The sequence below is a fragment of the Phyllostomus hastatus genome, unplaced genomic scaffold (genome assembly GCF_019186645.2).
Source record: "Phyllostomus hastatus isolate PE091 unplaced genomic scaffold, TTU_PhHast_1.1 phas_contig_210, whole genome shotgun sequence".
NCBI classification, from domain to species: domain Eukaryota; kingdom Metazoa; phylum Chordata; class Mammalia; order Chiroptera; family Phyllostomidae; genus Phyllostomus; species Phyllostomus hastatus.
This window is the reverse complement of record NW_025333737.1, coordinates 35,066,413-35,076,261: the sequence shown is the minus strand read 5'-3', so window position 1 is coordinate 35,076,261 and position 9,849 is coordinate 35,066,413.

Here is a 9,849-nt window from a genome sequence, read left to right as displayed (position 1 = left end):
GTGGAAGGAATCGCTCTTAAATTTTGTTCTAGTGCTCACACTGGACGCGAACGTGACCCTCGTGGTTTAAAATCAAGTACATGTTCAACAAAAATGCTCGACCTTGGGCTGAACCTGCAGACCTAGACCCTTGCTGCTGCTGCTGCTGCTGCTGCTCCCAGACAGCCCCCCCCCTCACTCGGTTGCTTGTTGGGGGCGTGGAGTGTGGAGAGAGAGGCTGTTGGAAACCAGGGCTGGAAAAGGATGAGGACCCTCGGTGGAGAAATTAGATCATGTCTGTGAAGATACTTAATCAGATGAAATAATGCACGTGAAGATGCTCTTGAGCCCTGGCTGGCGTAGCTCAGTGGATTGAGCTCGGGCTTCGAACCAAAATGTCGCAGGTTCGATTCCCAGTCAGGGCACATGCCTGGGTTGCAGGCCATGACCCCCAGCAACCGCACATTGATGTTTCTCTCTCTCTCTCTTTCTCCCTCCCTTCCCTCTATAGAAATGAATAAATAAAATCTTTAAAAAAAAAAGATGCTCTTGAACTGTAAAATACATGAAACCCATCAGAAACCCTCCTCCCCTAGCTGTGTGAATGAGCTACAGGAAGGAAGGCGATTTTAAATCAGGACAATGACCAGGTCCTTGCCTTGATTTCCACCCCCAAAAGTTGCAGGAACTGATGGCTGTTTATGCAACCCCTTTCTATCTTTGGGTGACAAGGACTCCGTGAGGGCGCGTAATAGATGATCAGCTGTCATCCCACCTGGCCTTCTGCAGCCTTGTCTCGGATTGCTGGCCGCTTGGTTATTTTTCGCTGCAGCCCTTCCTTTCTTCCTGTGTCCATAGAAACTACCAGTAATGCAGGCGCTTGTCCCTTCGTGGGGCCTCTGCGATTCTCACGGCTCCGCTCTGAGCCCGAGAGCTTTCCCCTGAAGCCAGAAATAGGGCTGGTGTATGTATTGGCGGTATATTCTAACTCATGCCAAAAACGTCCCCTTTAACATTTGAATGCTGCTTAAGACAGGCCCCACTGAGAGGCTCCCTGCCCAGGGTTTGGTTGTGGGGGACCAGAGGCCTCACATGTGGATGAGCCGGCTAGTCGGCCGTTCTGCCGAGTAACCTGGGCCCCCAACACGAAAAGGCAGAGGGACTGAAAACCCGGCTCTGCTATCAGGCGGAGAATGTGCATCAACTGTGTTTCACCGCTTCTGTGCCCTGGAAGGGTTTGGCTGACAGAGGAATTTGGGAGAAAGTTCCTCGTATGTTCGACGTCAGCGTTCTTGCAGCTGAGCAAGGCAGCAGGCTGTGCGGGTCACAAGTCAGATAAACCCACATCTGAATTCCAGATCTGATGCCTGCCGGCTAGCTCGAGGGGGCCTCTCGGTGAGCCTGGGTTTCCTCGGCCGTAGGACCTGGAGAACGGAAACTTCTCATTGGCTGCTTACCTGAGATGGGGAGCAGACGGTGCTGAGCACAGTGCATGGTACATGGCGGAGGTCAGTGAGGGGCCAGTGTGGTCACTGTGGCTATCAGCGACATGGAGAGCTGAATAAGAAAGGGGGGAAAAAACCTGGTATGGGAGGAAAGGAACTAAGATGAATTCCACCCAGAGTTTTATAAAACCTTATGCTTAAAAGATTATCAGATTTATTTTAAAATGGGTAATACATGTGCATAAATCATTTAAAAGAAACAGAGAGCCCTGGCTGATGTGGCTCAGTGGGTTGAGCACCAGCCTATGAACCAAAGGGTCACAGGTTCGATTCCCAGTCAGGGTACATGCCTGGGTTTCAGGCCAGGTCCCCAGTAGGGGGCATGGGAGAAGCAATGGATCTACGCATCTCTAGCGCATTGATGTTTCTCTCCCTCTCTCCCTTCCTTCCCCTCTCTCTAAAAATAAAGAAAGAAAAGGTCTTTAAAAGAAACAGAGAGGTATAAAGTAAAATTAGGTTTCCTTCCCACTCTTCTCCCCCACCTCCTAGTTCCTTTCCCCGGAAGCAAGTAATATGTGAGTTTCCTGAGCTTCCTTCCAGAAACTGTCAATATAAAAAAAAAAACAAAAACCACTTTTGAGGGAAATGAGCTTTGAAGAATACCATGACGGGACAATTTGGAAAATATCGGGCAGACCAATTTGATGATAAAGACACCTGCCCGTGTGGCCTTGGTGGACCCCAAGTTTAGGGAGTGTTTTTTTTTAAGATTTTATTTATTTATTTTTAGAGAGGAAAGGGAGGGAGAAAGAGAGAAACATCAATGTGCAGTTGCTGGGGGGCCGTGGCCTGCAACCCAGGCATGTGCCCTGACTGGGAATCGAACCTGCGACACTTTGGTTCGCAGCCCACACTCAATCCACTGAGCTACGCCAGCCAGGGCGAGGGAGTGTTTTAACAACACTTTCAGTCCTCCGCAGCTGGGCCAGGCTGGACGAAGTCTTTCTCGCTACAGTAACACCCAAGGGCTCAGAGAAACAATAGGATTCAGATGCAGGACTCACTGCTCCCGGAGCGGAGAGTCGGAGAATCCCTCATCGTTGGTGGAGGATGTCAGGGCAGGGCGAAGTGGGACGGTGAGGCCTGCACTCTGGACTGTGGGTTCATTCCCAACATTCCCCGCTCGCCCAGCCCACATTGCCGACATTCCCCGGGGACTTAGGTCACGCTGCTTTGCCTTCAGCTGCCGGAGGGTCCGCAGGACAGGTTGGAGCGACAGTGCTCAGGGGCTCACTGAGATCAGCAAGGATCCCCCCGCCCGCATTCTCCCCCCAGCCCACCTGCCGGAGTCCAGTCTCTGTTCTGCAGAACGCACAAATCTGATGTTTATCCAGGATCAACGTGGTGAAGTTAAACCTGCTCCCGTCCTAAGGTGCACCTGTTTATTGGATAAAGGGGGTATTTGTTGCCATGCCGTTAGCATGGCAACCGTGTGTATATATAGAGCTAAGACCGCTCATGGGCCTCCAGTCTCCTGTCAGACAAACGAGTGCTTAATCACCCCGACCGAAAGAAATGCTGAGACGTTGGAAACACATTCCAGGACTGAACTGTGTGTCGGAAAGTTTCCGCTCGAACTGAACCTGAATTCGCTCAGCGGGAGTGTGTCTGGCGCCCCGTCGTGACGGGCAGCAGTGGTGACCACCCTCCCTGTGCTCGAAGACACTCGTTGGCCTCTGCCCCTCTAATACTAAATGAAAGCCCATCCAGCTCTTCCATCTTCCATTTGCATTCCGTTTCCGATCCCTCGGTCGCTCCTGGGATTCAGGTCTGCGCGCTGTCTGCTCATGGCCTCCACACCTGGCCAAGCTGGCGCAGGACTCGCCCCCGTGCAGAATGTCAGGTAGGAGCCCGGACGGCATCCTTTTCTCTCTGGCTCACATCCCTTGCATCCCAGGAGCCCCTGGAGCGGCTTGCCTGCCTGATTCATCTTCGGCCTCCATGTGGATAAGTACAGCAAAAGGCAGTCCCACCTGACATTCCTAAATATCAGCACGAGTGAGTAATGTGCTCCCTCTGGTCTCCGGGCGGTTGTTCTTTACACTGTTCTTGACTCGTGGTGCTGCTTGTGGAGGTCTGATTTTCCTAAAGCCTGCACGTTCACGATGGCGGCGGCGTGGGAGAGGGTGGGGCCTTGATTTCTTGAGCAGAGCCAACGCCTCGGGAACGACGTTGACTCCTGGCCCCAGAAAGGCTGCCAGCGAGACTTTGAAGCAACTTGCCTCGTTTCTTTGGCGCTCAGAGTGGAAGATCGGAGACGGCGGCGTTAGTCAACGTCCCCCCCCACCCCCGCCGTTTTGTGAGTGCACAACATCTCCTAAAACACTCAGCTAGATCAAAACGAGAAGTATAAAAAAGAAGGAATTGGAAAAGCAGAAAGCATTGGACTTGATTTATAAGCAATCCTATCCTATTCTTAAGTGAGCCTAAAGAAAGCAGAAAATGTCCATCACTGGCTAGTTCTCACCGTGCCCTTCGCTGTTACGGCCGAGGACTCTGAAGCTTAGATGGGCGAGAAGAACTGGGCCAGTGTCCAGCGCAGGGTCAGTACCCAGTACGAGTCAGTTCCTCCGAACTATACTGCTGATAACAAGAAGAGTTAAAGGGGTGATGCATTTGGCATTATTCTAGTTGCCAATTAAAATCCTTAGCTATACTGTCACGTAAAACACAGCCAGTAAATGGTGCCTGTTAACACAGGAATTACTGGCTTTTGTGATGCCATGCTGCCTCGCCTTCTCCCGGGGCCAAGCCGCTCAAGGGAGAGGTTGTTCCTGGTGACTGTCTGGTGTAGGTTGTCCGGCCACCTTGGGAGGGGCCTTGGGGTAGCATTGCATCCCTGCGACCGGCCGTGCTCCTCTCGGTCCTGCCTGACAATCATCTTCGCGTCCTGGTCCAGACGCCGTAATCACAGTAATAACATAACAGTGAACTCGTGGAAGAGCTGAGGGCCAGGCTCTGACTTCAACACACTGCACTGCGTGCTTTATTTCACTCAGCCTCGTAAGACAGAACGTTCAGAAACGGAGGATCTTTGCCAGAAGGGAAGACACCCGGAACCTCCCGGCCGAACTCCCTAAATCTGCAGAAGCCTGCGAAGGGAAGAGAAAACACACTCCTTCACGCGCTGTCCTCGGGCCCTAAAACGGAATGCTGGCTCAGGCGGAAGGCATGCTCCAGGCGAGAAGGCAAGGGAAACGCAGCTTTTGGAGTTTATTAAACACGTCGGAAAATATGACCTCTGTTCTGCAACCACGGAGAATTGAATGAAGCCTGTGGTTTGGGATTCAGGGGTTAGGGAGAGCCAGAGGGGAAGGCTGTGGTGTTTGTTCCCGGTTTCTGTTTTGGTTCCAGGGAAGCGGGCTTTCCATTGCATGGGACGCAACTGGATATTTCCTCCCCGCTCCATCGCTGGGAACTGGCAACCGACGTTTCCTGGCACTCCGGAGCGGCAAGTCCAGGCAGCTGGGTCAGATTCATTTTTGGAGCCAAAAGCCAGCATTCCTTTCCAGTCAGTGCTCCAGCCTCTGGGGCAGCGCTTGCCTGTCTAGAGTGACCTCTACTGGAGACCACGGGGAACTGCTCAATTCTCCAGCCTGTGGAGGAATCACCCTAGAAATGGACTCTTTGTCCCAACGGAAGCCTGTTGAGGATTTGCCCTGCTCACTCACTGCCCTGGGGCTGACGATGACGGGTAGGGTGGACACCCTGAGCAAGCTGAAGTTATTCCACTTGCTAATTAAATCCTGGAGTATGTGAAACACAAAATCACTGAATGGGTTTGGGTGGGCCCGACCTCTTGGCCTTGGCAGTGACTGTCCTGAGTTGCAAGGAGACACTTGGCTACCCCGGTCCTTCCTGCCTGGCTGTGGCATGGCAGTCAGATGCTGCCCCTCCAGAGGGGCCTGACGAGGTTACACAGGAAATAGTGGTGACCATCTACAAACTGCTTTGAGATCTCTGGGTGGTTGGGCGTAGAGGTAGCACAAGAGACAGCCAGCCCAGAGACATGGCCTGGTTCGTTTTCCAGATGACAGAAATGGACCCACACGGGACTGTTAAGACAAAGAATGAGAAAACCGAGATGTGAATGTCTAAAAGGCTACGATAAAGAAACATAGTGCAGCATTTTCACTGTCCATACGTTTATTTTTTTTACTTTTTTAAAGATTTTATTTCTTTATTTTTAGAGAGGGAAGGGAGGGAGATAGAGAGAGAGAAACATCAATGTGCAGTTGCTGGGGGTCATGGCCTGCAACCCAGGCATGTACCCTGACTGGGAATCGAACCTGCGACACTTTGATTCGCAGCCCGTGCTCAATTCACTGAGCTACGCCAGCCAGGGCTTATTTTTTTACTTTTATTTATTTTTTATTTTTATTTTTACTGCTCTGGTTTTGAGATATATCATTGTCCCTATTTTTCCAGATGAGGACATTAAGTCACAAACTGTCATATGCCTAAGGTTACACAGTCACTTGGCAGGAAGGCTAGCACGGGAACTACCTCTCTGGCATCCCTTGGGTGGCCCTCCTGTGCTCGGGCAGGAAGCCTGGGAGGCATCCTGTTCCTCACTCCCGCTCACCTGTGGCTCCCAACCCATCAGCACCATGCAAGCACCACCTCCACGCCGTATCTCGCTGCAGCCGGTGGTTGGTTTTTCCCTGCAGCAAAGGCCTCGAGTCCGTCCGTCTCCACAGCCCCCCCACATCCTGTCCATCTCCAACACACCCTCTTTTTTTTTAATTTTTATTTTATTTATTTTTAGAGAGGGAAGGGAGGGAGAAAGAGAGAGAGAAACATCAGTGTGCAGTTGCTGGGGGTCATGGCCTGCAACCCAGGCATGTGCCCTGACTGGGAATTGAACCTGTGACACTTTGGTTCGCAGCCCGCACTCAATCCACTGAGCTACGCCAGCCAGGGCTCAACACACCCTCTTAGTCAAAGCTCGCTGGCAGGGCTGGAACAGGCTTCTGAAGTTGCAGTTCAATATTTGTTTGTTCACAGGTTTGTTGTCCATCCTTCCCCACAGGATGGTAAGCTCCATGAGAGCAGGAACCTTGACCTTTGAGGTTAACAGGGCACCCCTACTGCCCAGCTCATAACGCACATTCAGTGTGTTTGTTGAACGAACGAATGAAAGAAAACGTGCTAATTCAGCAGTTACACAGTCCCTTAAAATACTCATGCCAGCCCTGGCTGGCATAGCTCAGTGGATTGAGCGCGGCTGCTAACCAAAGCATTACAGGTTCGATTCCTAGCCAGGGCACATGCTTGGGTTGCAGGCCGCGGCCCCCAGCAACCGCACACTGGTGTTCCTCTCTCTCTCTCTCTCTCTTCCTTTCTTCCCTCTCTAAAAATAAATAAATAAAATATTTTAAAAATCTTAAAAAAATACTCATGCCTAGGCGCCAACCCCAGAGGTTCTAATTTCTAATTTATGTGAGATGAGGTCATGTATCAATATTTGTAAATAGCTGGTATTTAAAAAAATTTTTATTGGGGTGACATATACATATTTACCATTGTAATCATTTAAAGTGTACAACTCAGGGGCATTAAAGACATTCGTATTGTTTTGCCACTGTCACCACCGTCCACCTCCCAGACTTTTCGCCACCCCCAGTTGCAGCTCTGTCCCCGTCACACTCTCCCACCTCTCTCTCCTGCCCGGCTGAGATTCCGAGGCCCATCACGGCGTCTGGCGCCTTCCGCGCACTCTCAGCACCCTGGCTGATTCCTCCCTCGGTCGCATCGTCCTGGCAAGACCCCGACCCAGCTAAACGAGGCTCTTTGCCGGCTCTGTTTGTGCAACCAGACGGCTGGGCTGGATTTGACTGGTTAAAACCACGCGACCAGGCTGAGCGGCTTCTTTTAAGTTTACAGTCACACATCTCAGTGGGACTTCAGCACCGCCGCCGCCGGTGTTTCCTGAATCGATGTGGTCCACGCAGCCCAGAAGCTCACTGTCATACCTTCCAGTCAGAACAAACCTCCGCCTTCTTCCCCCTCCCCATCGCGTGTGCCGACCCCGTTCATCTCACTGAGAGAGCAGAAGCCAGTGATACAGCAAGACTGTACCTTCCCACCGCCGCTGCCCCCTGCTGAGCCACATCTCTCCTCGCATCTGTTGCTGCCTGCCTGGGAAAAGGGCTGAACAGCAAGGATTTTGCGCCTCGGTTCCCTCCTCTCCTGTGCCCTGAAGTTTCCTCCCTGCTAGACGGTTCCCTGCAGCCCACACGGCATGCCCTGGCAGGGCCTGTATTTGAAACCCCTTCCCTGGCCCCCTCGCTCTTCGTTCTGCTCTGCTTTAGAGCCGAAGTCTCACAGAGGGCTGCCTGCACCTGCTGCCCGCCCTTCCTCACGTCTCCCCCTCTCTCTCTTCTGCCCGTTCTTTCCTCTCCTCCCATCAGACTCTCGCCCCGCTGTACTATTCCTTCTGTTTCACTTTCCAAGTCTCCATCTCCCTGGGTCCAGTGGTTGGTTCCGTCCTCGTCTTGCCCATCTTCTTTGGTGACATTGGGCACAGCTGCCTATGCCCTCCTTATGGGAACAATTTCCCCGTCCAGAGAATGGCCTTAGGCATAATACCCACCATGTATGGTTATTGGTGGGGACTAAACAAGGTAACGTGCTCTTAGACTTGTCCTGGCCCCCAAATTAGGGCTCCATACCTGCCAGTTAGTCTTACATACAGTATTTTCACCTTTCATAGGAGAATGGGTTCCTGTCATTTGTAAAAATAAATAAGTAAATAAGAAGAAGAAGCAAAAGGACATCACAGGCACAAATGAATTTTCAAAAATGGGAAATGTTAAGGGAGAAAAAAAGGGAGAGTCTCATATGTAGAAATGTTATCTTTTAAAAATATAATAGGAACAATATTAAAGAAACTTCCTAGTGTTAAGATTGCTAATGCTTCTTTCTCGTAGGCGTTGGAACCGTGGGGAAATTTCCGCCCGTTGGGCAGAGCACTCACATTTTAGCTCAGAGCCAAAGTGGTGTGGCCGCCTCTCCCCAAAGCACAGAATGTGATTTGGTGAAAGAGAGTTGGAAAATGCAACAGAAGGGATAGAGACAGGCCAGCCTCCTGTGAACTTGACTCTGGCATTGCCACACAGAGCTGTGAGGACCAGAGTCCATTCGCTAATCTGGGCTTCTATTTTCATTTTTTATTTACACTGCACTGCTGAGAAGTGCCACCCACCCAGACCCTGGTCACACCAATGCCATGTACTGTCCTTTCTCAGCAGCAGCAGCAGGAGACTTAAGATCTCAGGGGAGTGCTCTGGGGACTAAGTGTCCACCTTCTCTCCTGCCCATAGCAGTTCGAGGTCTGATTCCTGTAAGCTAGGACACACTGGGAAGATTCCAGAATCCATACGTCTCAAATATTCAACAGGCATTGTCACTCAAAGTCTGGCCCAAAGTTGGCCAGCCTAAGGACCACCTGCAGCAGCTTATTTTAAATGCACATTTCCGGGCCCTTCCCGGTCCTAATGAGTTGAGTATCTCTGGAATACTAGAGCTTGCATTTTAAACAGGCCCCAAGTGATTCTCTTGTGTGTGAAAATGTAGGAAATGCTACACAAGAGAAGAATTATTGGCTCTTTTCTCCACTTTAAACACTTGTTATTTGGTCTAAAGGGGACTCCATTCGGTTCTACCTATTAGAGTGCTATCTATTCTTCAAGACGACTCAAATACCACCTCTTCCACGAAGCCTTCTTGGGCTACCCATTCTCAGGTTATGTCTCTCTCCTAAAGCCCCTGACACGAGTGCCAGTGCTCCTAGAGCACTTGTCATGCTGTGGTCACATCATCTGGGGTCAGGCTTCATCACCACGGTTAGTCGATAAAGTTCTTAGGGACGCTGACTTGCTGACATTTTATTTTTCTACTTACCCACCATCGTCCCTAATTCTCGGCCTTGCTCACTGGGTTCCATGAAAATTAGCTGAACGAATGAATGACGTTGGATCAAACTGACTTTGGGAATGAGCGAAGAGAGCAAACGAGTGAGGGGACGAGAGTGTGGACAGGAGGTAGACGAGAAAGAAATGACAAAACTACAATGAAAGTGTCGCAGGTTCGATTCCCAGTCAGGCCACATGTCTGGGTTGCAGGCCATGACCCCCAGCAACAGCACATTGATCATTGATGTTTCTCTCTCTCTCTCTCTCTCTCTAACTCCCTCCCTTCCCTCTCTATAAATTAAAAAAAAAGTCTAAAAAAAAAAACTACAACGGAAAAGTGGAGACTGACCAATATTTTGGAAGACAGGACACTCGGGCATGAACGTCCCTCAGGGAGAACCGAGGAAGGTGGGGGCGCCCTCCTTCTCTCCCCCCATCAGACATGCCTC